Here is a 22646-nt window from a genome sequence, read left to right on the forward strand (position 1 = left end):
TAGGGTCCTACGAGTCTACGACAGTAGCTCCAGCGGATGTCCGACCTTTCTACTACAAGAGCCTTCAGACGCGTCACCTACCTCTGTGTCGACTGCTGGTAGCCCGGTGTATACGGACGTCCTCGTACATCACGGGCACGTCGTCTATTGGCTGCCCGAGGCGCTTTGCCAGTTCCTTCCATGCGAAAACTAAATATCCACTGGCCGCAAACATGGTTCGACCATCCAGTCGGTTGTAGACGTTCGCGACGCCATGGTTGCGTTTCGGGTCCAACTCGACTTCATCCGCGCTGTTGATGGTCCGCATGCTGGACCTTAGGAAGGAAATGTCACATTTCAAATCTAAGTTGGAACGCGAAGTCAGAAAAGAACTCAGATAGCTGAAGGCAAGCCTTGACTTCTGTCATGACGAACTCGAAAAGGTCAAGCGTGATGAAAATCGTCGCGAAAGGAAGCAAGGAACTCTAGGCAATTAACACGCAAGCGATTGCTCAACGCTATCAAAGCAGATATTCTCAACTCGAGAACGGCGTCACTGTGTCTGAGCAGTACTCAAGAAACCGCAATCTCGAGAGAAAAGGTCTACCTTTGACGAAAGGTGAAAGCCTTCCTAAAGCTTAGCACAAAATCTGTGTGGCTTTGAGTGAACCCATCATAGAAACAGACACTGAAGTGTGCCATCTAACAAGGAATGCTGATTGTACCCCAAACATAATCGTGCAGTTCAAGAGCCGCACCAAGCGGGATTCAGTCCTGCAGAAAGCAAAAAAGTCACGCCTGTTAACTCATGAACTGGGTTTTTTCCCCCGGTCCACCGCTGTTAACGAGCATCTTTGCCCAATGCTAGAGCATCTTCTTGGCATGGCGCTTGCGCAAAAGAGAGTGAAAAATTGGCGATTTGTAAGGTTAAGCAGCGGCAAGATTTTGACCAGGAAAGATGAAACGTCACCGATTGTGCACATTCGCAGTGAGCGTGATCTAGAAAGGATTACCTAGTTCGCGTCGACTGCACATTTCTTTTGCTTTTTAGCGTTTTTGCAATGGCTGTCCACAGAATATGTTAACAATGCATTTCTAAAAACCCTTTCACGTGTTTTCACTTGAATTTGCGTTCTCTCAGAAACAAGGAGGATGGACTGTCAGTTTTCTTAGATGAGTTTGTTTTCAATTTCGACGTCATAATGGTTACGGAGACATGGTCATTCTAAAAAGACAGGGCGTGCAAACAAGGACACAAGAAAGAAGTCAGGACACCACAAACGCCGACTAACAACTGAAGAGACGCACAACGGCTGAAAAGAAAGAAGGCACGAAAACTTATCTGCGCATGCCCATGCAACAGGCGAACCTATCAATCCGGCACGCGTGGCGTTTGTGGTGTCCTGACTTCTTTCTTGTGTCCTTGTTTGCACGCCCTGTCTTTTTAGAATGAATACTTACCAACTAGCTCAGCTCTCTGTTATTCTAAGGAGACATGGTGTTCTGCAAATACTGAAATTTTCAACCGTGGTGGTTATCAAAGCTTCTTCCTTAATAGGCAACATAAGCAAGGTCGAGGTTTAGAAGTTCTCGTAAAACGTGAGTTAGAATGTGAAGTCGATACCCAGTTTTCCATTATATCCCAGGACATAGAGTGTTTGACGTTATTAGCCCTCGAATGTTTTTTCACTGTCCTGTATCGGCCACCGAATGGACAAATGCAAAATTTCATTGAATACCTTGAAGAGCTTTTAAATCATGTGAATTTGAAAAAGCGAAACTAATTCTGGCGGAGGCCTAAATATTCATATCATAAAATATTGCCACAATAAATCTTGCCACTTTTCCCAGCAGTAGAGTCACTGGTCACGCCATCATAACAGATTCGTCAACACGCGTTACATCCCACACAGAGACACTCGTCGACCTTTTATTAGAAATATAAATACAGAAAGCTTGACAACCGGTGTCCTGAATTGCGATATCAGCAACCACTTATCAATTTATTTCTTTATCAGGGGTGAAGACCAACTTACACACGCGTGAATGAATGACGTAAAGGCGGTAGAAAATATCGTACCTACAACTTTAAGCGCCTTCTACGCATGCCTTGAAAAATAAACTTCGACAGGCGTTTACCGTTCTTTATTCTTTAACGGCGGATGCTGCCTACGAGGCTTTCATTTGTGCTTTCAAACCTAGATATTTCGAGCATTTTAAAGAAAAAATATATAGCCAAAATGTAACAAAATCCGGAAACCATAGATCATCCGCGAGTGTCTACGCATAATACAAAAGAAAGCAAGATTGTTCCAAAAATTTCTTAAGACCATAGGATTTCGGTATTTACAAAAAATTAGCGTAATAAGCTTAACGCTTTTCTAAAAAAAATGAAAAGCGCTGTTTTCTGCACAATCAATTTAGTAAAGAGAAATGTAAGGACAGTGCGCAGATGTGGAATAAGCTCAACAGTTTGCTAAATCGCACACCAGTCTCGCCAGCAGTGACGAAGCTAAACCATCAAGGACATCATATTGAGGGGTCCGATCTTGCTCAACAATTTATTAAGTTTCTAGGCGATGTTGTGTCCTGTCCGCGAAGGTCAAGTAGGACAAGTGATGCTATAAACAGGAGCCCTTCGAGCATGTATCTCAAACCAGCCAATGAGGCTATACTTCACTCGTTTAGAAACGGCAAAGCAGGTGATGGCACAGAGATAATTCCGGTTAAACACGCGGTTGAATTAAAGCACCAGTATTGGCTTACAATATCTCCAGGTTGCTTTGCAAAACTGATGCAAGTAGCTAAAATCAGTATGCTTTTTAAAAGTGATGACAGAAATGACATGGCCAACTATAGGCCAATTTCAATTCTGCCCATTTTTTTCTAAGGGCTTGGAGAAGATAATTTATAAACGGCTAATGAAATTCTGCATGAAATTTAACTTGATTACTTTTTCACAGCATGGCTTCCTACCTAAAAGGTCCACAGAAACAGCCCTCCTAAAGCAAAAAAAAAAATGAATTCTTGAGTCCATTGAAAACAAGGAATGGTGCATCCGTGTATTTGTAGACTACTCGAAGGCGTATGGTATTGAATTATATGGTACTGAATTATATTTCAGTGTTACCATTGTCGAACTTTTACCATTTGTTCTAAGATAAGCGAGCTTGGACGCGCATGGAACAGCACAGCTTTTGTTTTGTTTTTTTAATTTATTAAGAAATAGTTTGCAGCACTCCATATACGAAGTTTTTTCATTGTTTCGTTGATCACTAAGGTGAGGTGCTTTATGTCGCTGCTTTTAAATAGGAGGCTCGTGTCATCCGCATACAAAATATAACTTCGATCGTTGCTAATAGTTGTTATCTCAGTAATATATAGTAAAAACAATAATGGGCCTATGATACTTCCCTGAGGGACTGCTGTGGTGATATTCTGGCATGTAGAAACGTGGTTTCCTATAGCCACACGCTGGCATCGATATTGTAGGCAAGTTTTTAGGAGAAGAGCTGCGATTCCACGAATACCTTATAATTCCAGTTTTTCCTCCTTTCGCTATCACGAAAAGTAGTGACGTTTTTAGATAAACGTAAGTAGACGGTGCCACAAGCGGCGTTTATCTGCAAGGTCTTTAAAGCACTTCAGCGTTTTGGGTGTGTGTCGTGTTTCAATGAACATGAGCGCTCGTAGCGGTTGCCGGGCATCCTAAGATCTCGTTGAACGAAATGCTTGCATTTATTGTCTTTGGCGAGTTTTTACAAATAAAGAAATTTGATTAAACTGTATAGAACTCTTCATTTGTTCATTCATTTTTTTTTCATTTCTTATTTTGTGCATTTCAAACCGCGCGAAGCGTGGGAAGTGGTTGACTTGTGTTCGTAGCGCTTGCCTCCTCTCACCCTTGCCACTCGCTCAGCGATATCACAAATTGGATCGCGCTCGGTTATCTCGCTAGGTTGACGTACCAAGTATGAATACGGGAAAGATAACACATTTGATGGGGCCAACAATTCTACAAATGTTTTTTTCTTCGTCAGGAACGCAGCATTGTCTTGACGAAGAAAAGATCACTTGTCGAATTGCCAAATCATTGTCTCCAGAGGCATTCCATTTTCAACGATTTCTCATCGCCTCACGCCTCCATCTTCCCCTGGACTTCTGTCTTGTTTGGTACAAAGATCTGTGAGAAAGCTATGCTCGCCGTCAAAACAGAGGTGATTGAGTCAAGTACGACGTGGCCTGCTCGTGATTGTTAGTAATTTTCGCATTGGTTCGGATATTCTGGGTTCAATGCTTGCTCATATGTGCATATTTCAGTTGTGAATTAAAGCTGCTTTTGCAGTTCGGGATCGCGACTTGAGGGGTCTAAGTGTAAAGAAGTGCGAGGTATAGCACTCCTTTACACTGGTGAAAATCGTGCTCTTCCGAAGAAATGATTAGGGTGTCTACCGAGTTGACATTTCTAAATTCCCCGAGTTTTCCAGGTTTTCCCTGAGTGTCTTTGCTAACATTCCCTGAGTGAAACAGAACTTTGTTTTATGTCAAGATGGGTAGACACCATGTCGCTCGATGATGTCACTCTCTAGTACGCACATTAAAAAATAAAAATGACCTAATCCCATTTGAATAGTACAGAGAACAGTTAATCTCAATATAGCGAAGTTGGTAAAAGCGGCAATTTACTTCGTTATATCGAAACTTCGTTAAACTGAAATTCGACCTTTCATGCCAAGGCATAGTTACAGAAGGATTAAATTTGAACTGAAAATGCCACAAGAATGCTCGACTAATATGGCAACATGAAAAGCTTTCTTTTTTTCTTGCGTGAAAAAAATCAATTTTGTTGAGCCTGAGGTGCAGCAATCACATTTGGATGCCTTGCCAGAGTGTCACGTGTAAAGATGAAACAAATGCAGGTTTAACGCACTGTGGAATTGCGCTTATTCTGCTGCTGCGGCTTGTCAAATCCTCGCGCGTTGGCCAGAGCAGTGTGACGCCGATACTATCATGTTGCCCAGCCGAACCGTTTGCTCTCCACGAACGCGCAACATCGAAAACCGTCGCACGTTAGAAAAAAAGTCAGTTTCACCCCGAGAGCGAAAGAGTGAATCCGATAGCAAGAAGTAGGAATTTTATACGAATATAGACTAGAAGCTCACTCCTTTAGCAAACGCAGCCGCTGCAGTAAGAGAAGTGACCTACCTATGGCTCAGAGGCGGATCCAGGTGCCTACTTGGGGGGGGGGGGTTCCATCATCTGATCGGGTGTGGGGTGAGTACAAAGGCGAAAGCCACCGCCTCAGCAGTGCATTTTGGTGGGTCACGCATATTTACAACAGCCCAAAGCAGATTGTGGCGGCGCCTAAGAAGCCTTCGTAGGAAATGTGCATAGGGAAGCAGGAAAGGGTAGAGCGATGAGGAGAGAGGTAGAGAGCAGGGACAAGATTCTCTTGGGGAGTCGCTCGGAGGATTTCATGCAAGACGGTCGCGTCACCCGCGATGCCCTGTTCGCCCGTTCAGTACGTGCTCGTGCCTCTCGCCGTCGACGCCCCGTGACGGTGGTTGCCTCGTCCGCCATGCCGTACGCCTCTCACCGACCGGGGCTTCGGCCCTCTTTTGACCGGCTCCCCCATCTTTCCCGTCTTCTCTCTTCGTCGCGCCTGTCGACCTCCTATCACTTCCTTTCCTATTTCTTTCTACTTTTCCTTTATCTACCTACCCCCACCCCTATAAGGCACTGTGCCGTGCTCCCTATTGGGCTGCAGAAATTAGGTGCCTTTTTCCTTTCTATCGAACCACGAACAACAACTCTTTACCCATTTTGGGCAGTGGTAGGCAAAGCAACCTGACAAATATGGGGCAAACTCAACAGGCAGCCTGACAAAGGAGGTGGACGACAGGCACTGAAGGGAGGGAGCGGGGTCTGGCTTTGGGGGGGGGGGGGGGCGATCGCCGCTACCCCCCCCCCCCTCTGGATCCACCACTGCTATGGCTTCAACGGAAGTTTTGCAATCACAACACCTACAAAGTTATGAGCCGTCTGCTGATCCCCTCTAAAGATACCGCGGAACACGCGACCACACTCGCTGGTACAAAGTACGCACTTCCTGTCGGACTCACGCTCCTATCTCCGTGTGCGTATCGCGCGAAGCGAAGAGGACGGTCGGCTCGTTTCATCTCTGCCCATTCGTTGGCAGCGCTCGCGAACTTTCACTCGCACGTAGAGTATACGATGCGCAGGGTGGTGTAATCACAATTTGGACTTGATAAAGAAGATCATTGCGAAAGCAAAAAATTTGCCTGGAGTGTCTATATAATTGCTATCGCAAAAAAAGTAAATAAATAAAAAGCAAGATAGCTGCGGGCTAAGATCGCATGAAAGCACGGCAACAACCTGAATTACGGCACATCCGATTGTGGTGGCCACGTTTCTGTTTTCCGACATCGCGCGCCGACTCGGAGCAAATGCGACCCGTGCCAGTGTCGCGAATTTTGGTCGCCGCTACGCCTTGGCTCTGAAAAGTTTTGTAATTCGGCTTTGTAGCAAAATATCCGCATAAGCAGTGGCGTGGCTGATAATTGCGAGCTGAAGCCCCCCAAAATATCGGTCGAGTGCCTAAAACGTGTTTCAGCAGTGCCCTCACAGGGGAAAAAAAAGAGAAAAGCTTTCACTAGCTGTAAACGGGCCTGTTAGTTACGCTCCGCTCTCGCCTGGAAATTTGTTCCATTCTTCACAGCGTCCTAAATCGCATCTTTGAAGCTCGGGATCAGAGCGAGTGAGCTCTCCGATAACCTACAACAAGCGTCGTCGCCTTTTTTCTCGTCAATCGGGATGGCTTGCAAGATACCAGCCTTCTCGACGACATCCGCTTCCTGAACGATCGCGACCGCTTGCGAGATATAACTCAAGCTCGTTACATCTACTGCTATCGCTTCTACAACTAATCATGATTGTTACCTGACACGCGGCGATAACAAAAACACTATATCGGACGCTAACGCACAGCACGCGCGACAAAGAATACAGAAGTACACCGCGTAGACACAGAACAGCCTGACAACATTGCGCGATACGATGTGCCGTGATACCATAGCCGTGGTTCCCGCCATTCCCGCATGCCACACATTAGCCGCGGCCGATTCTCTCCCACTCCACCGCTCCGAAGGCGAGGGAGCATCAGGTGCGCCCTTTCCCCGCAGCCGCAGCGACCGTTCGATTTGAAAAATGCGTTCACAAAATCTCGAGCAGCGTTACCGCGCTTTTCGTTGCCTTTCAATAAAGTTACTGTAGATTTTCCCTGATGGGTGCACAATTTCCCTGAGTTTTTCCAGACTATATGAAATCCCTGAGAATTCCCGGTTTTCCCGGTCCGTATACACCCTGAATGATCTATGATCCCTTCTGTCCTGGACGTGGCAACGAGGTCTTGCGATGCCCGGTTCACATCCAAGCCGTCTTTTATGCAGTGCAAGCAGCAGGCGTTGTTGGGTTTTGATACACCAATGTTGAAGTCAACGGTAATGATGAGGGGCATGGTCCTCTCGGCAGAATTATAGTAGGAAGCATTGACCCCGGTTTTTGCGTAGTGCACGTCAACGTTGCGGACAACGTGGACGAGTGGATCGTAGTCCAGCGTCTTCCAGGGGTGTTCCGTCTTCAGCTCCCTCAATTTCTTTGCGTCCGCCGCGGTGGTGTAGTGGTTACGGTGCTTGGCTGCTGAGCTGAAGGTCGCGGGTTCGATCCCGGCCCTGGCGGTTGTATTTCGAAATGATAGAGAGGCGAAATGACAAAGGCCCGTGTACAGTGCGACTTCAGTGCACGTTAAAGAACACCAGATGGTCATAATTTCCGCAGCCCTCCATTGCGGCGTCTCAGATAATCATATCGTGGTTTTGGGACGTAAAACCACAAAATTATTATTATTATCACTTTCCTCGCATGTCAATGTGTATGTTAGCCGTTACTGTGTTGATTGACTCTTGTGTCACCTGTGGCACATACCTGCATAACGAACTTTGGTATGCGGGTATGTGCCACACGTGACTGAGAGAAAGGGTTTCATGACGTACGCGACAGGTATTTTGCGTTATTCATGTCATGACCAGTGAATAGTGTTCTTCATACACTGCTCTGTTGGTAATGGTGCGCGTAGTAATGATTGTCAATTGCATAGGCAACGCATATGATTGCGTTGCTTACCATTTTCTTTGCGAATCCATTGACCGGGCAGACAACCGATGGTGAGCAAGAAAGAGGGAATGGATACCGAGGAATGAGAAGCGCAGCATCCGAGGGCTACGGAGGGTTATAGGTGAGGATATGAAATAAACAAGTTGGCAGGGCATGAAATTGAATCCCACCGCTGCAACCAGTTGTTGCGACCGGTATTTAGATCCGTCCCTCCTCGGCAACCAGGTTGTTGCTACGATAGGGCAGCGTCGTACCCGGACTCCGTTTGGTAGCGTAGTCGAGTCTCCGGGTTGAGGAACTGATGCTAGCAAGATGAGAAAGCAATAACAAGTTTACTGGCACTTTTCGTACACTCAATTACATCGTGACAAGGTCAGAGTTCAGCGACGAGCGAATTGGATGAGCCTGTTACCGAGGGCTCAGAGCCCCATTTCTCACTCAGCACCGTCGTTTTAACCCCTCAGGCTGGCTCCTCCTTTTTGATAACCACCAATCACACACACGACCCCACACACCATGGCACAGTCCATTTCACTGTTGCTGAGGGGTCGTTGCACTCTTGAAACAGCAAGGGTCAGGTGGTCGACGGCACGCTTGTGGGGAAAGAAAGGCGACAGGTTCCTCAGGCTTGTTCCTAGGACTCTTCCCCGAAGGGCAGAAAAGGGTCTGCGTCGACTCCTGTCAAAACATACAGGTCAGGTCGTTTCGGAAGCACACCAAGCCAAGCCCAGGTGGCCCATTGTCTCTGGCTTTGCCGTCCCCGACTTTGAGGTCGAGATTCTGCCCATTGTCGGTCGCTTGCCGTCCCGGGAATTCCGTTTCCAGGAAGGCTGCAGGTGTTCTAGTAGTGTGAGAACGCCTCGCCCGCCGATTCTCATGGTCAGCGCGTCGCCACCGACTGCCAGTCATAACAACGGTTGCATGAGCACGCTGAAAAGTTGCTCAAGGCGCGCTGACAGGCATGGTATCATCACGTCACGCAAAGGCAGCGCCACTTTAATGCATACTACTAACGCAGGCCTATATGTACATTATTATGGAGTAATAACTTCTAATATAAAGAAACGAACAATACTTCAATACTAACAAAAAAATCGTCGACCGCGTACAGCAATCAACGGTCACGTGGCCGTCTTCATCGGATGATTCATGTTTTTTGCCGCCAGAGGCGCCACAGGTCATTTTTCGCAACTTTAAATTAAGGAATAAAAATATAAATCCATCTCTCACGAAAAAAACAGGGTTGGTTTGAGTCAGTGCGACGGACAATCTTTACATCAGTGGAGTCAACTCATTTCATATTCTGGGCAGTTGTCGGTCCCTTTAACGTATGTAATATAGCGTGGTACAAGTGTAAAATAATAACCAGGCGTTACAAAGTGCAAATGGTGTACCGAGTGGGTCGTTGAATGATTGAAACCCACTGCAAAAGGCCCATCAACAAAGTGCACAAATGTCTTTCAGTTGTGTAGCCTGTGCAACGCTTCTCCGCACAATGACGAATAATGGCATGGTGGATGCGTCCCTGCTTCACAAAATGTATGGCGATTTATGGCGTAGGGGTACCACAGACGAGTGCTTTTATTAGTTGCCAAGGAATGATGTTAGCGTATGTAATACAGGTGGTAGGATCTTCGCATGTGTCACTCTGTACATGTTTAATGCAAGAGTAAGATGGTGCGTTAATCTTGGACGTTTTCTATCGCTTGGCGTGCCAGGCAGCTTACGACAAGCCTACCAGTATGGGTGTTCGATGAGCGCTAGTACTGAGCCGTCAGGTGGGCTTCCGCGAGCTCACTGAAGTCATTCAAGGTGGCACAGTAGTCAAGTCTCTCACAAGAGGCTGTACTTGGTACCCCAAGGGCAAACTTCTATAGCTTGCATGTCAGTGAAGTAACCTTACCTTCATCAGGCCTAGTTAGGCGCTGATAAGGAAGGAGGAAAGTGATTTTGCTTATGGAAAATGTCTGTTCCAGTCTAGAACTAATTTTCCCACGTGTGTCGTCGCATACGTTTTCACCCAGCGCCGCTTGCGTTTACCCAACTCTAAAACTGGGCTGTTCTTCCAAACTTTAGAGCAGCCTACCTAAGGCCGCTCGGAGACGTAGTGCGTTTGGGTCCTCCATTCTAAAACTCTGTACTACACCAATGCTCCAGCGATACTAGCTGTTCAAGACATTTGTAATCACTGGTTCTTCTTTTGTCATTCGCTTGTGTACAACTTGGTTGGTTTCTCTTCTCGCTATTCTCTAGGTGCATTATATCTGTGCATAAAATTTCAAGTTCCCTCCTCCAGTGCCCATTGGACGATATACAAACAAGTAAATCGAAACGCATAAAGATATCTTGTGTACGTTATATCCTCATTTGTGAACATGCATCATCTAGTCTGATGTAGCACACCCACTTCGAACCCAGCACAACTTACCTCTCTCCGTCAACTTGATGGCGTACCAGAGTATCTCATCGTCGTTTTTCCGGTAACTCTCCTTCGGAAAGCTCTCGAACTCGTACAGCTGTTTTGTCATGCCATGCAAGAAAAAGCCTGTCTCAGTGGCGCTTACAAGTTTGTTGTAATTAGGATAGCTTATTTTACGAGCTTCTCTTTCGCAAGGGAGCCTCGCTTAAAGCAATACCAGGGTAATATTTGCTCCAGACAGATGTACGAGCACAATCGAAGATCTCAAGATTCGCTGCAGTTGCATCAAGGTATTCCTAAAGTAAGACAATATTAAGCTAATAACTTAAGCGAATAACTTAACATTAAGTTAAGCCCATATTTTATACTAGTAAGCCGAATGAAACGTATGAGATATAGAAACTTCCTATTAATCAACCTACATTAAGCAATACAAGAAGTAATCACGAAGGCAATTTAGAACAGCAGGAGAGACCGTTTACCTTTACAGTGCAAGCTTTAAAGGGGTACTGACACAAAATTTCGCGGCCGAGATACGATTCCCGTGTACGTGCGTGTACCATCTGCAAAATATCGACAGCGAATAAAGCTTGGAAGGTATTTTATATGAATTTTGAAGTTCGCAAGCGCGATCCAGCATTATAGGCCGCACCTATTGCATTGACACCCTCGGAGGTGACCCAAGGTGACCCCCCTACTTCCCCTACGTAACCGTTGCAGCCGGTACAAGTTATGATGACGTCGTAGCCGCCATTTTTGTTTTGACGCGCTTCCCGACAAATCGCTCCTCGCCAGCGGGTCAAACCTGAAGTGATTCGCCGCGTCGAAAATTTCTTCCATCCCCGCCGCAAGAAAATCGTCGCCATGAGACGACGATGAGCCCGACGACGACAGACCGCGCGGAAATGCGTCACTGTTCTGTGTGCTCACGTGACCGAGCGTTTCACTCGCTAGGTGGTGATAGTTGCACCTGGCGGCTTGTTTTTGGAGCTCTGTCAAACCGAAACTGAGGCTGTGTCGGTAATGAGGAGCTTGTAATTAATTATCTGTCGCGCCCTGCAGCAAACGATGTGCCGTGTTATGACTAACAGGCCCCCAGCAACACATTGCAGCAAAAAAACGCAGAACGAAAATTTTTGTGTCAGGACTCCTTTAATCATGAAATCGTGCCGTAGGACTCATGGTCTTGATATGATCAATTAAAACACAACAGGGATGTGAGAATTGTTTGAGACACTCTGTTGGTTGACAGCACTTGAAGTACAGGTCAATGTCATAGCCAACAGGTACTGAGATTCTGCAGCTACTCTGCTCCTCCACAAGAAAAGCCAGAAATCGTGATCGAGCAATGGCTCCGACAAGCCATTGGTTGCACGTTCAGAACTATTTATAGGACTAGAATGGGGCCATATAAAAATCAAGTCCACGTAGATTATTTCAGAAATTTACGGCTTCCAAACAACACTGTACTCTTATTTACGGCGACAATTTGCAAAGGTATTGAAAATGTAATCAGAGAGTGCGGCAATCTTTCATTTGTAAAAAGTGGGAGTAATATTGCTGAAATACAATAATTTCACATTCAAGTGGCTTTGTTTGAAGTGCGAATAGAGTGAAACCTCGGTGATACGAATCTCGCGGGGTTACCAAAAATATTCGTATCATCCGAAATTCGTATCAGCAGAAAACATGGAAAATTAGTATGCGACAAAAGAAAGTTGGCATACGTTTTGATTCAGTGTCTATCAGGGCCGCAGCGACGTCATGAACAGCTGTGAATGATTACCAGTAAAGTTTTTAGACGACAACGATCATACTTGTACTCGTATATAAGGTGCATGCGCGCGTGTGTAATAAATGAATCAGATGTGTTGTGCCCCGTGACCGCTAGTAGCGCCTTCCTTACTATGCTTTTTTGCATGACAACAAAGTGCTGCGGCGAATGTGACTTGAGAACCGCTTTGCACACGATAGATGGAGGAAAAGCTGTGTGTGTGTGCTTCTTGTAACTTTCTGTCCTGTCTAAGCGCGCTGTTTTATGTTCAAGATGTATCAACTGGCCCGCGAACAATCATTGTTACAGTTAATTCCTTCGCCAAGACCGCCCGCTTCGTCTCTTGGGGTCTTCGTCCACCTTTAATTGGACTTCATGGTAGACCCGCAGCCCAAGTTTTAGTCTTGTTTCATAGAACGTTTGATTGTGGGGACATAGCTTGCATCGACGTGGCAGGCACGTGTTAACACAGTACCGTCAACGCGGCGAAAACAGAAAAGCCGCACCTCCCCGAAGGGGATCGTGAGGAAATGCGAATGCATTTGAGTGCACCCGATGAGTGTGCGATTAATTAATGAAGAGGAGAGTGTGCACGTAGAGGCTTAATGCTCGAGTTGCATTGTGTTACACTTCGTCTTAGCGGTATCGTTACCGCGAGAGATTCGACTTCACCGACTTCCATCGCTATCAAGACCCCAAAGCGCGCGCTCCCTGCATGATACATATAGGTCCGAGCGCGGAGAGGAAGAGCGCCCGAGCTCTCTCTCCGCTATCTCCGCCGAGCGAGCTCCGCGATGCGAGCGCCCTCACCGGGTACACTCCTCTCCCTTACCCTCCGCTGCTCCGCGATGCGAGGGGAGCGACTAAAAAGCCACCAAAACATGCCCGCGTTGCCAGACCACTTTTTGGTGCTGTCCCTAGGAAATTCCAAGCGAGATGTACCTAGCCTAGTCCCGTGGCTCTACGTACGTGCGAGACGTTGATCATGCGATTTAACCATGGAAATACAGGTGGCTTGATTTAATGGACGCGCGAATTAAGGTGCATACTTGCTGCTTTCTTTGGGAAGGGCCACTTTTTTACTAAGGGGCACGCAGTTCGCAAGGAAGGGGGAATCAGTTTTGTTTCAGCTCAATGAGATCACTGCGCAGGCATAGCCGCATAGTGCATTAGGTTTCATTTTTGTGTTAACCTTGCTGGCGTATCAAGCGCATTAGTTTACGAAGCTGGTTCTTTTTGGACCACGAAGTTTGAGACATGATCGGAACAGCTAGAGTGCTATATATTCATATGAGCTGCTGTTTGGGCCTTGTCTTGTGGTTCCAGAAAAGCCAGCTTTTCCCAAAAGGTGCCTTAGAAAAACTCCAATATTCCGTGATAGTCACCGAATAATCATTATTATTGCTTGTTTTAAACGAATGCTTGTGGCGATCGAGCCACCACGCGAACGAGCGTCACGCCGAAGCCGGCCTCCCTACTTGGAGCACAGTATGTGTGTACTAGGCGCAGCGATGCAGATTGCTTATTTTCTCATCAGATCAGTGGAGTTCCCGGTGCCTACGGAACACGTACATCGTGGTGATGGATCTAGGCCATCCTCAACCGATATATGTCGCATATGCATGCATGGCTCCCATCGCATGCGTGCGGTATCAAGCCGATATATGAAACACCATTAATTGTGAATAACTTTTTTTGCCTAGCTGTTGTTTATGAAATTTTTTTTCATTGCTGTGCTTTTCACATATCCTATCATCAGTGAAAAGGAGTAGCCGGTGCTACACAGAAGCACCAACATCTCCTAAATATCATATAATGAAAAAAAGTATTTGTTTACGCCAGGAAAATCAATGCTCCTCGCCACATAATGCTTCGCTGAACCGACCAATGTGTTACGAATGCACACTGTCGGCTAAGTGTATATACATTAAAGCTCGCATACATCGGAATCAAAGGGCATCGCTAAATAGTTCGATATACCCGTAATTAAAAATGCATAAAATGCCTGTCTGAAGCTTAAATATAGTTGGTACATGTCTTGATATACTGAGTATGTGCAGCTCAATGAAACGAAGATTGTGCTGCACATACTCAGTATATATCAATAAATATTCATGCGTCTCAGACTGTTCCTCGAGACAATTGTTAGTTCTAAAGCTGCTGTGAAGCCGTTAAAGTTTTCTGATTACTTATTTTTCATCAACCTGCCCGTGTGAAACGTGTACGTATCGGACTAGACAACACTTAGCGCCACTGAAGCAACCTGGCGATACATCTTTCCGGCAACTAATTACAGCCAGAGGTAGCAAGCTTCACAGCGTGGCATTAAGTTTTCGTCGCATTACACCCCTGTGTAGCGGTAAAACTTACAAAGCAATTCCTTCATTGTGGAGCGCAAAGAAATCTGTGCTGCGCACGCCGCCCATGTTTTGACTCGTATCCTGCTTGTTTACGCCATGCTTGCACTGCCCCTTGGATTCAATGCACTATATATTATTATTTACATTATATATACGTGCTACAAGATGAGAGATTCACTATAGTCAGCTTTATGGCATTGCAGCTGTGTTATGCCACAAAGCATGTACTGTGCATTGACGATTCGTTGTGCAGCGAAGCCCACCAGCAGGGAAATCGTAACTGCCACATACGTTACCTGATGCTTTGTCCTCTTTAATTACAAAAAAGGCGCCCACGCAGTCTACAGTCACCGTACCAGCACCCAAACGTCTAATTAATGCACAAGTAAATAGTAAAGGTTTCTTCAATTCTTCTACCTGCCACGCAAACGAATTAGCAGCAAACCTCTGCTGATATTTTTAACAATCTGTATAAATTCAAGCGAACACTCGCGAGGTAACAAGCAGGGCATACACAGACATTTTAACGCAACGCACGCTCTCGAGTGCCTCAAGTTTCACCTCACTTGAAGACCGTCGGACACATCGGATTCGAAGGGGATCGCGAAATAATTCGATATATCCATTATTACAAATCGAAAATACACTTGTAAGCTTTAATATTCACACGTCTCGGACAGTCCCATAAGATGACTGATTCCTTTAAGTTGCTTCGAAGCCGTAAATGTTTTATCAACCACTTTGCGGCAGCGAACCCTTCTCGGCTACGAAGGGCTAGAGCTCAGCAGGACGTTTAGTTTTCTTCGCATAACGCTTAGTTTTCTTCGCATATTCTGGAGCGCACTGCAGTTATACCAGGCGCTTACATCGGAACACCGCTGATACCTTGGAGAGTGAAGTTGTTGGCTAGTTGCTTCAACATAACTTAAGGGAGCAGCGCGAAAGACAGGGACAGAAAAGGCACACACACCCACACGTAGCGCATGCCTTTTCTTTCGCGCTTCATCCAAACTGACAGCAGAGGAGATGAGTCTTAGCAATCTCAGTCACTTCTACGAGAACACTCGCGAGGTAACACAACAAAGCATGACACAGGTACACAAAATATTTAAAGAAGACACGCCATCAAGATGCCATCAAGTAACTTCAAGTTTCAACTCGGCCTCTCGTTGCTCTCGTCAACTTGACTAGGGAATTTCTGGGTACACCACGGCGCTAGTTTTGCTCGGCAGCACAAGGTAGCCAACATGAAAAATGCCTGCACCGCTAACATTGGGCGATGTTTAGGTGGCTTTTTAGTCTCGTGCCGATGCGAGCGCCATCACACGCCCGCGCGCTCCTCCTCTCCCTTACCCTCCGCCGCTCACCACCTGCTCCGGTTGCTAGGCGCGGCGCAGCTGTTGCTAGGGGCGAGGAGGAGCGCGCGCGCAACGGTAACACCTGTGCGCACGCCGGCCAGAGACGCAGGACAACCCACGACTAAGAAATGCATTCGCATTTAAAAAGCGCGACGTCAACGTCATTCGTAACCTAAACGCGAAGGCGCCTAAAGGCCTCCAATGTTCGCGCGCACATCTCGGAGGCAACGACGCACCGTTGATGGTCGCGCAGCGCGCATGCCCGCGCCCTCGCGTGACTGCCGCGTCTTCCGCGACAGCGCGGGCCGCACCTGTTCGTACCTGTGCGCTATACGTTCGTATGAAACGTCGCGGGTGAAAATCGGTTCGCAACAATCGTACTGGAATACATTGCAGGCTAATGGGCCCTGGCCGGGACCACAGAAAAATTCGTATCACCCGGAAATTCGCAAGAGCCGTGATCGTATCACTGAGGTTTTGCTGTAAAAGACAGGACAAAGTAGGCACACATGGACACACACGGCGCTAACTTCCAACAATAGTTTCTTTTTGGAAAGCAGCGTACACTTATGCACTCGCCTCGCGAGTCACAGCCACGCGATCATGATGAACAAAGAGAAAACATGCAGTGATGTTTCAAGAAATGCGCATACACTGTTATTCTTTGTCCGATAGTGCCAATGACCGCTTGCTGATACGCACGTCTATTAAAAGCCTTGTTAGTTAACTGGACCGAAAGAGAGGGTAACGTTGATGCCGATTACAATGGAGTGCGAGGAATCCATTATGTGTGCTTTTGCCAACTTTATTTTTGTGGTCACGCAATCTATTATTGATGCAGCATCTCGACTGCCCGACGTAACAGGCCCTGCACGTTAAGGGGATGCTGTGCATGACTGGGCAGCCCGGATCGCTTTCCTTCTCTAGCATTGTTTTTCAACATGGGCTAATTAGTTCTTAGGCGCTAAAAAAACACGTATGTGTTACCTCGGCGTGCAATTCTCTTTAGGTTGCCCGACAACCGGTATATGTACTAAATAACTGCCGACCTTTCTCATTTCTCGGTCTATGGACCACATCCGTGTGTGCCTACTTTGTACAGTCTTTTAGTCGTGCTAAAAGGAAACCTACTAAAAATGTGTTACTGGCAAGCCCGCATTTCATCCCTCGTTCACATTAAAAGCAAGCATTCCTTCTCGACTATAATACACTCTTGACGTAACCCATCCAGCAGCATCAATATAACCATTCGCAACACACACATTCCGACGGAGCGGTACCAATAAGCTACTTCATGGCCCATCAGTTTCAAATAACTGAATTTTAAAACTAAGCACTCCATGAAAAGTATCTGCTGAACCTGCCTGGTCAATTGTGACGGAGACACTAAGTGAAAAGCCACGCAGCGCGGTAGCGCCAATATGCGCCCACAGCGGGTTTACGAATAATTGTTCACCTACTTCGCGGGCTCCTTGGGAGATGATCTTCCCGCGGCGTTCTGTCAGTGTATCATTGACAAATTTAGCGGCAAGCATCGCGGAATCGCATACCTGCAGAAAGAAAAGAAATGCAGCATGCAGTGCAATTAAGCGACAGAGAAGCATAACGTAAAGTAAAAAAGACGACTACGTGCATTCTAAGGCAAAATTGCTAGAAAGAGGAGTAACGCAGCGCAACAGGCTCGCGCAATGAACGGATAGACCATTGAGGAGCAACCGCAGAGGGATGCGTGCAGTGTGAAAACCAGTTTGCAAGGGAATCAACCGCGCGGGAGATGCAGGCCGTGTGAAGAGATACGTTCCGTGTGCAGACCGTTGTCAGGACAACTAACCGCCCTCCTCACTCACTCTTGGGTCAGTCTTCCCAATTGTTTTCGTGGTGGCGTGTTGGCGGTTGTGTCGCGCTCGGAGAGTTCGACAATCTAGGAACTACGCCGCGGTGCCCTCGATATAAACGAATGCTTGGATGAGCGTGTGGTGCTGCTTTTACGTTTCGCCGCACCCATGAAGTCTGGAGCTGGTCCCGACATGTCGCGACTCTGCGCTGTATATCTCCGGCGTAGCCACGGCACTGCGTCGCCACCGGCTGGGAATGGTGGCCGAGAACACAGTAGGCCTATCGCATCCACCATTTCAATCCGACCGACTCTGGGCACAAATTGCGCTGGATTCTTTCACAAGTAAGTGATCACTCTTTATTCTGCCGTACGTATCGCGTGCTCGAAAGTGATCGCGATGGCCGGTAACGGACGCGATCGTGTTGTAGATCACGCGCACGAAATATACCGCGAGGGCCGCCTAGGGCGCCAGCTGGCCTGTGCTTTGTGACCGTCTCGATATTGGGCGCCATTGTCGGCCGCCCGGACGTGCTCGCTCCCCGAGGATTCGCCGTGGTGATGGGCTGCGAGCTCGCAATATTGGGCAGAGGCCTCGCCGCTGTTCTACTACTCGTCCAAAACGCACTGCGGTCGCCGACAACGAGCTCGATTGTATGTCTCGCGCTTGAAATACACCGGCATGGGGTGGCGGGTGCTTTAGCTAGTCGACTTTAGCTGAGCTTCGGAACTCTGGAATGTGGTCGCCATTACCGTCGGCTTCCTCGACGCTCGCTCGCAAACAGTCGAACAGGTGGCCCCGCTTTCGCTCGCTGGCGGAAGCGGCGGCTGACGGGCGTGCTCGAGCTGCACGACGGCGCTCGCAGAAAACTCGCCGATGATGATGATGATGAAAAACATTTATTATAAAAAGAAAAAGAAAGAGTTTAAGGGCCAAAGCATGACCCCGCTACATGGTCGGCGTCCCTAGTGCGTGCAATATCGGTCATCTATCGCTTGCCTTGGAGCAGCCTCACAAAAAGGACTGTACGAGTTATGACGACGCGGCTGGATCTATACTGGACATTTTACAGTGAATTAAGTGAAGGAAAGCAGAAACTTCACATCTATAGAGAAAAATAAAACATTTCGTTGTTTTTTGTTTTGTTTTGTTTTTGTGCTGTTGCAAAAAAAAATGCCATGTCTACAAGGAAGGGTATGTACACGAGCACAATGTCACACCGTTTGTTCATGGGTGGAAGCACTGAATAACTACTACACATCCCATGTAATCTGAAATGCAACGCATGATCCGAGGGCTACAGAATTGAAGTCCAATAGACTCACTGTTGGTAATACCGATGTTTCTACTTGCAAGCTAACGTTATGCGAGAAAAAGGCTGCAACCCGTGCCGACTCATCGCAGTGTACCACTGCACCAGTGACAAGTTCATGAAGCCTGCAGCGCATGCACTGTTTCCAATTTCTCCAGTTCTACTGCCCCCCCCCCCCCCCCCAGCCACACCTTCCCAAAATATTTCAAAACTACATTCACGCAATGTTACATCAGCTGCAGCTCACATGCACTTTCCGGACTGCGCAACGCAGCATGTGACTCCTGAGCAACACAAGTGCAGGCGAACTACTCACGGTTCAAGCTTACCTTGATGATGCCCCTGAAGCACCCTTCGTACTCGTAGCCCCTTAGCCTCAACTCCTGGTAAATGTCCCGCTCCTCCAGTTCATAGGTGCTCTCGTGGGCAGGCATTTCCGATGTCTCTATGTCCGGTGGCTTTCTTTCGTCCTTGGCGATGCGAACCAGGCCAGTGGCGGCCACACTGCCTCCTTACTCGCCCGAGGTGCCCATGATGTCGGAGGTGCCCACGAAAACTTTTACTGGGCCTGCAGCACCAAGTTGAACTACGGTCTGGGTCCGCATTAGTTAGATATCTGACGTATTGAAAACGGTAAGCGCATCAGGACACATACAACGAAAGAATCGTTTCCCCTGGTTCTTGATCCCTGCTGGTAGCGTTGTGTATGTTCCTTTCGTTGTCTGTGTCTTGGTGTGGTTATCGCGTTTAATACGACGAAATAGAAATAAGCGGTTTCCTTGTCCACGGTGTCGTAGACCTTCAAGACAAGTCAGGTGCTGTGGTATAGTGGTTATGGTGCTCGGCTGCTGACCCGAAGGTCTCGGTTTCGATTCCAGTCGTGGTGGTCGCATTTCGAGGGAGGCGAAATGCTATAAGAGTGTACCGTGCGTTGTCAGTGCACTTTCAAGAACACCAGATGGTCCAAACTTCCGCAGCCCTCCACTACGGCATGCCTCGTTATCAGAGCCTGGTTTTGACACGCCAAACCACATATTATAATTAACACACTTGAAGCTACATCGTTCATTGAATGCCGCTCATGCTTACTTTTTTTTTTTTTTTTACTTACGGACGTTTTCCTAGTGATCGGAAACTCGATGTTACGGCGAGGACTTCGCCTTTTTCACTCGCTAGGCTATGCATTCTCAAAATAATTGCTGTTTACGAGCCAAACTGACAGTATGGTAATGAGATACGCCGTAGTGAAGTGGTCTCCCAAGATTTCGACCACCGGGGTTCTTTAACGAACACCTAGATCTAAGTTCACGGGTCTCCAGCATTCCACCTCCATCGAAATGCGACCGCCGCGGCTGGGGTCAAACCCGCGCCATGCGGGTCAGCGGTCGAGCACCGTAACCACTGTACAGTATGAATGAAACTTGTTCAGAGCGGCCACGGGGCTGACCGCTTCAGTCGCCTTTTTTTTTGCATAGATAGGCAGAGACTGAAGTCAGTGATAGCGAACATAGCCGTACCGCATGCAAGATCCATATTCTATAATTCAAGCATGAACAGAAGGTTGTAGATCACGCGAAGTAGCAGCTGCGTAGGGCGCCAGCGGACGGTGCTCGACTACTCTACAGACAAGCGATTGAAACTGTACCACCGCGGCGGCTAGGCTTTGCGTACTGGCGCTGCTGTTGTAGGCACAGGCGTGTGCATCAGGTGTGGTCGCACCACCTAGTTATCTAAGGGGGCGCGAAGTCTGTCCCATAAGTATAGTCTGTGGGACTCTCCGGCCATTATTCTATGTGCAGGGTTTTGGCTAAGCAGCTTTTCGACGATAATAGCGGCTGAACACCCCTAATGCTGAATCCCCCCCCCCCCTTAAGGCCGTTGTGAGAAGGGCGTTATCGCTTCACCGGCATCCAACGCAAAGCTACTTTTATCTCGGACTTGACAAACAGGCGTGGGAAACGCCGGTGAACCAAGTTACCCCCACTCCTCATGGAAAATCCTTCGCACTAGCATTGAAATTGGGGCTATTTGCACTTGAACTGGTACAGCACATTACGGGGAAGAAAAAAACGGCCGAGCAGAAAGACGAAAGAGGACAGAGCGCTATAGCGCTCTGTCCTCTTTCGCCTTTCTGCTCGGCCGTTTCTTTCTTCCCGTAATGTGCTATACCAGTTCAAATACGACGAACCAACTCGTCCAATCTTCAACACTTGTGGGCTGGTTGCGATGTACCCAAACATGCTACCCTGCGCGCGCCTGTAGGCATAGGGTCCTACGAGTCTACGATAGTAGCTCCAGCGGATGTCCGACCTTTCTACTACAAGAGCCTTCAGACGCGTCACCTACCTCTGTGTCGACTGCTGGTAGCCCGGTGTATACGGACGTCCTCGTACATCACGGGCACGTCGTCTATTGGCTGCCCGAGGCGCTTTGCCAGTTCCTTCCATGCGAAAACTAAATATCCACTGGCCGCAAACATGGTTCGACCATACAGTCGGTTGTCGTAGACGTTCGCGACGCCATGGTTGCGTTTCGGGTCCAGATCGACTTCATCCGCGCTGTTGATGGTCTGCATGCCGGACCTTAGGAAGGAAATGTCACATTTCAAATCTAAGTTGGAACGCGAAGTCAGAAAAGAACTCAGATAGCTGAAGGCAAGCCTTGACTTCTGTCATGACGAACTCGAAAAGGTCAAGCGTGATGAAAATCAAGTCGCGAAAGGAAGCAAGGAGCTCTAGGCAATTAACACGCAAGCGATTGCTCAACGCTATCAAAGCAGATCTTCTCAACTCGAGAACCGCGTCACTGTGTCTGAGCAGTACTCAAGAAACCGCAATCTCGAGAGAAAAGGTCTACCTTTGACTAAAGGTGAAAGCCTTCCTAAAGCTTAGCACAAAATCTGTGTGGCTTTGAGTGAACCTATCATAGAAACAGACACTGAAGTGTGCCATCTAACAAGGAATGCTGATTGTACCCCAAACATAATCGTGCAGTTCAAGAGCCGCACCAAGCGGGATTCAGTCCTGCAGAAAGCAAAAAAGTCACGCCTGTTAACTCATGAACTGGGTTTTTCCCCCGGTCCACCGCTGTTTGTTAACGAGCATCTTTGCCCAATGCTAGAGCATCTTGGCATGGCGCTTGCAGTGATGCTACCGAGGACTTCTGATTTGGAGCAATTTTTGGAGCAGCAAAATTTTCATCTTGGAGCACTTTGGAGCAGATAATTTTGCATCTGGGAGCACTTTGGAGCACCGAATTTTATATCCTGGAGTGCAATACAGAAGCATATTGCATTAAAGGAGCACTGACATCAAATTTCAAAGTCGAGATGTGCCCTTCATTCGATTGCTCGGTATGCATAGGTCTCTTTGGCCAAATTTGAATGGCGTCCGTCGCGTGGAAGTAATTTTATTCCG

The 22646-nt window shown here is 47.5% G+C and overlaps 1 protein-coding gene across 7 annotated transcripts in view; it reads right to left on the reverse strand.

Moving 5' to 3' along the window:
- LOC119399902 (uncharacterized) overlaps positions 1-22646 on the reverse strand; it is a 114970-nt gene that overhangs the window by 70736 nt on the left and 21588 nt on the right. For 2 of the 7 annotated variants that reach the window (XR_007416950.1, XR_007416949.1), the window contains exon 3: positions 17619-17633. The exons of the other annotated variants lie outside the window; for them this stretch is intronic. The gene's annotated coding sequence lies outside the window, so the exon portion shown is untranslated. Of the gene's footprint in view, positions 1-17618; positions 17634-22646 lie in introns of those variants that run through there. 7 annotated transcript variants of the gene reach the window in all.

This window comes from Rhipicephalus sanguineus, chromosome 7 (assembly GCF_013339695.2).
Source record: "Rhipicephalus sanguineus isolate Rsan-2018 chromosome 7, BIME_Rsan_1.4, whole genome shotgun sequence".
Lineage (NCBI taxonomy): Eukaryota > Metazoa > Arthropoda > Arachnida > Ixodida > Ixodidae > Rhipicephalus > Rhipicephalus sanguineus.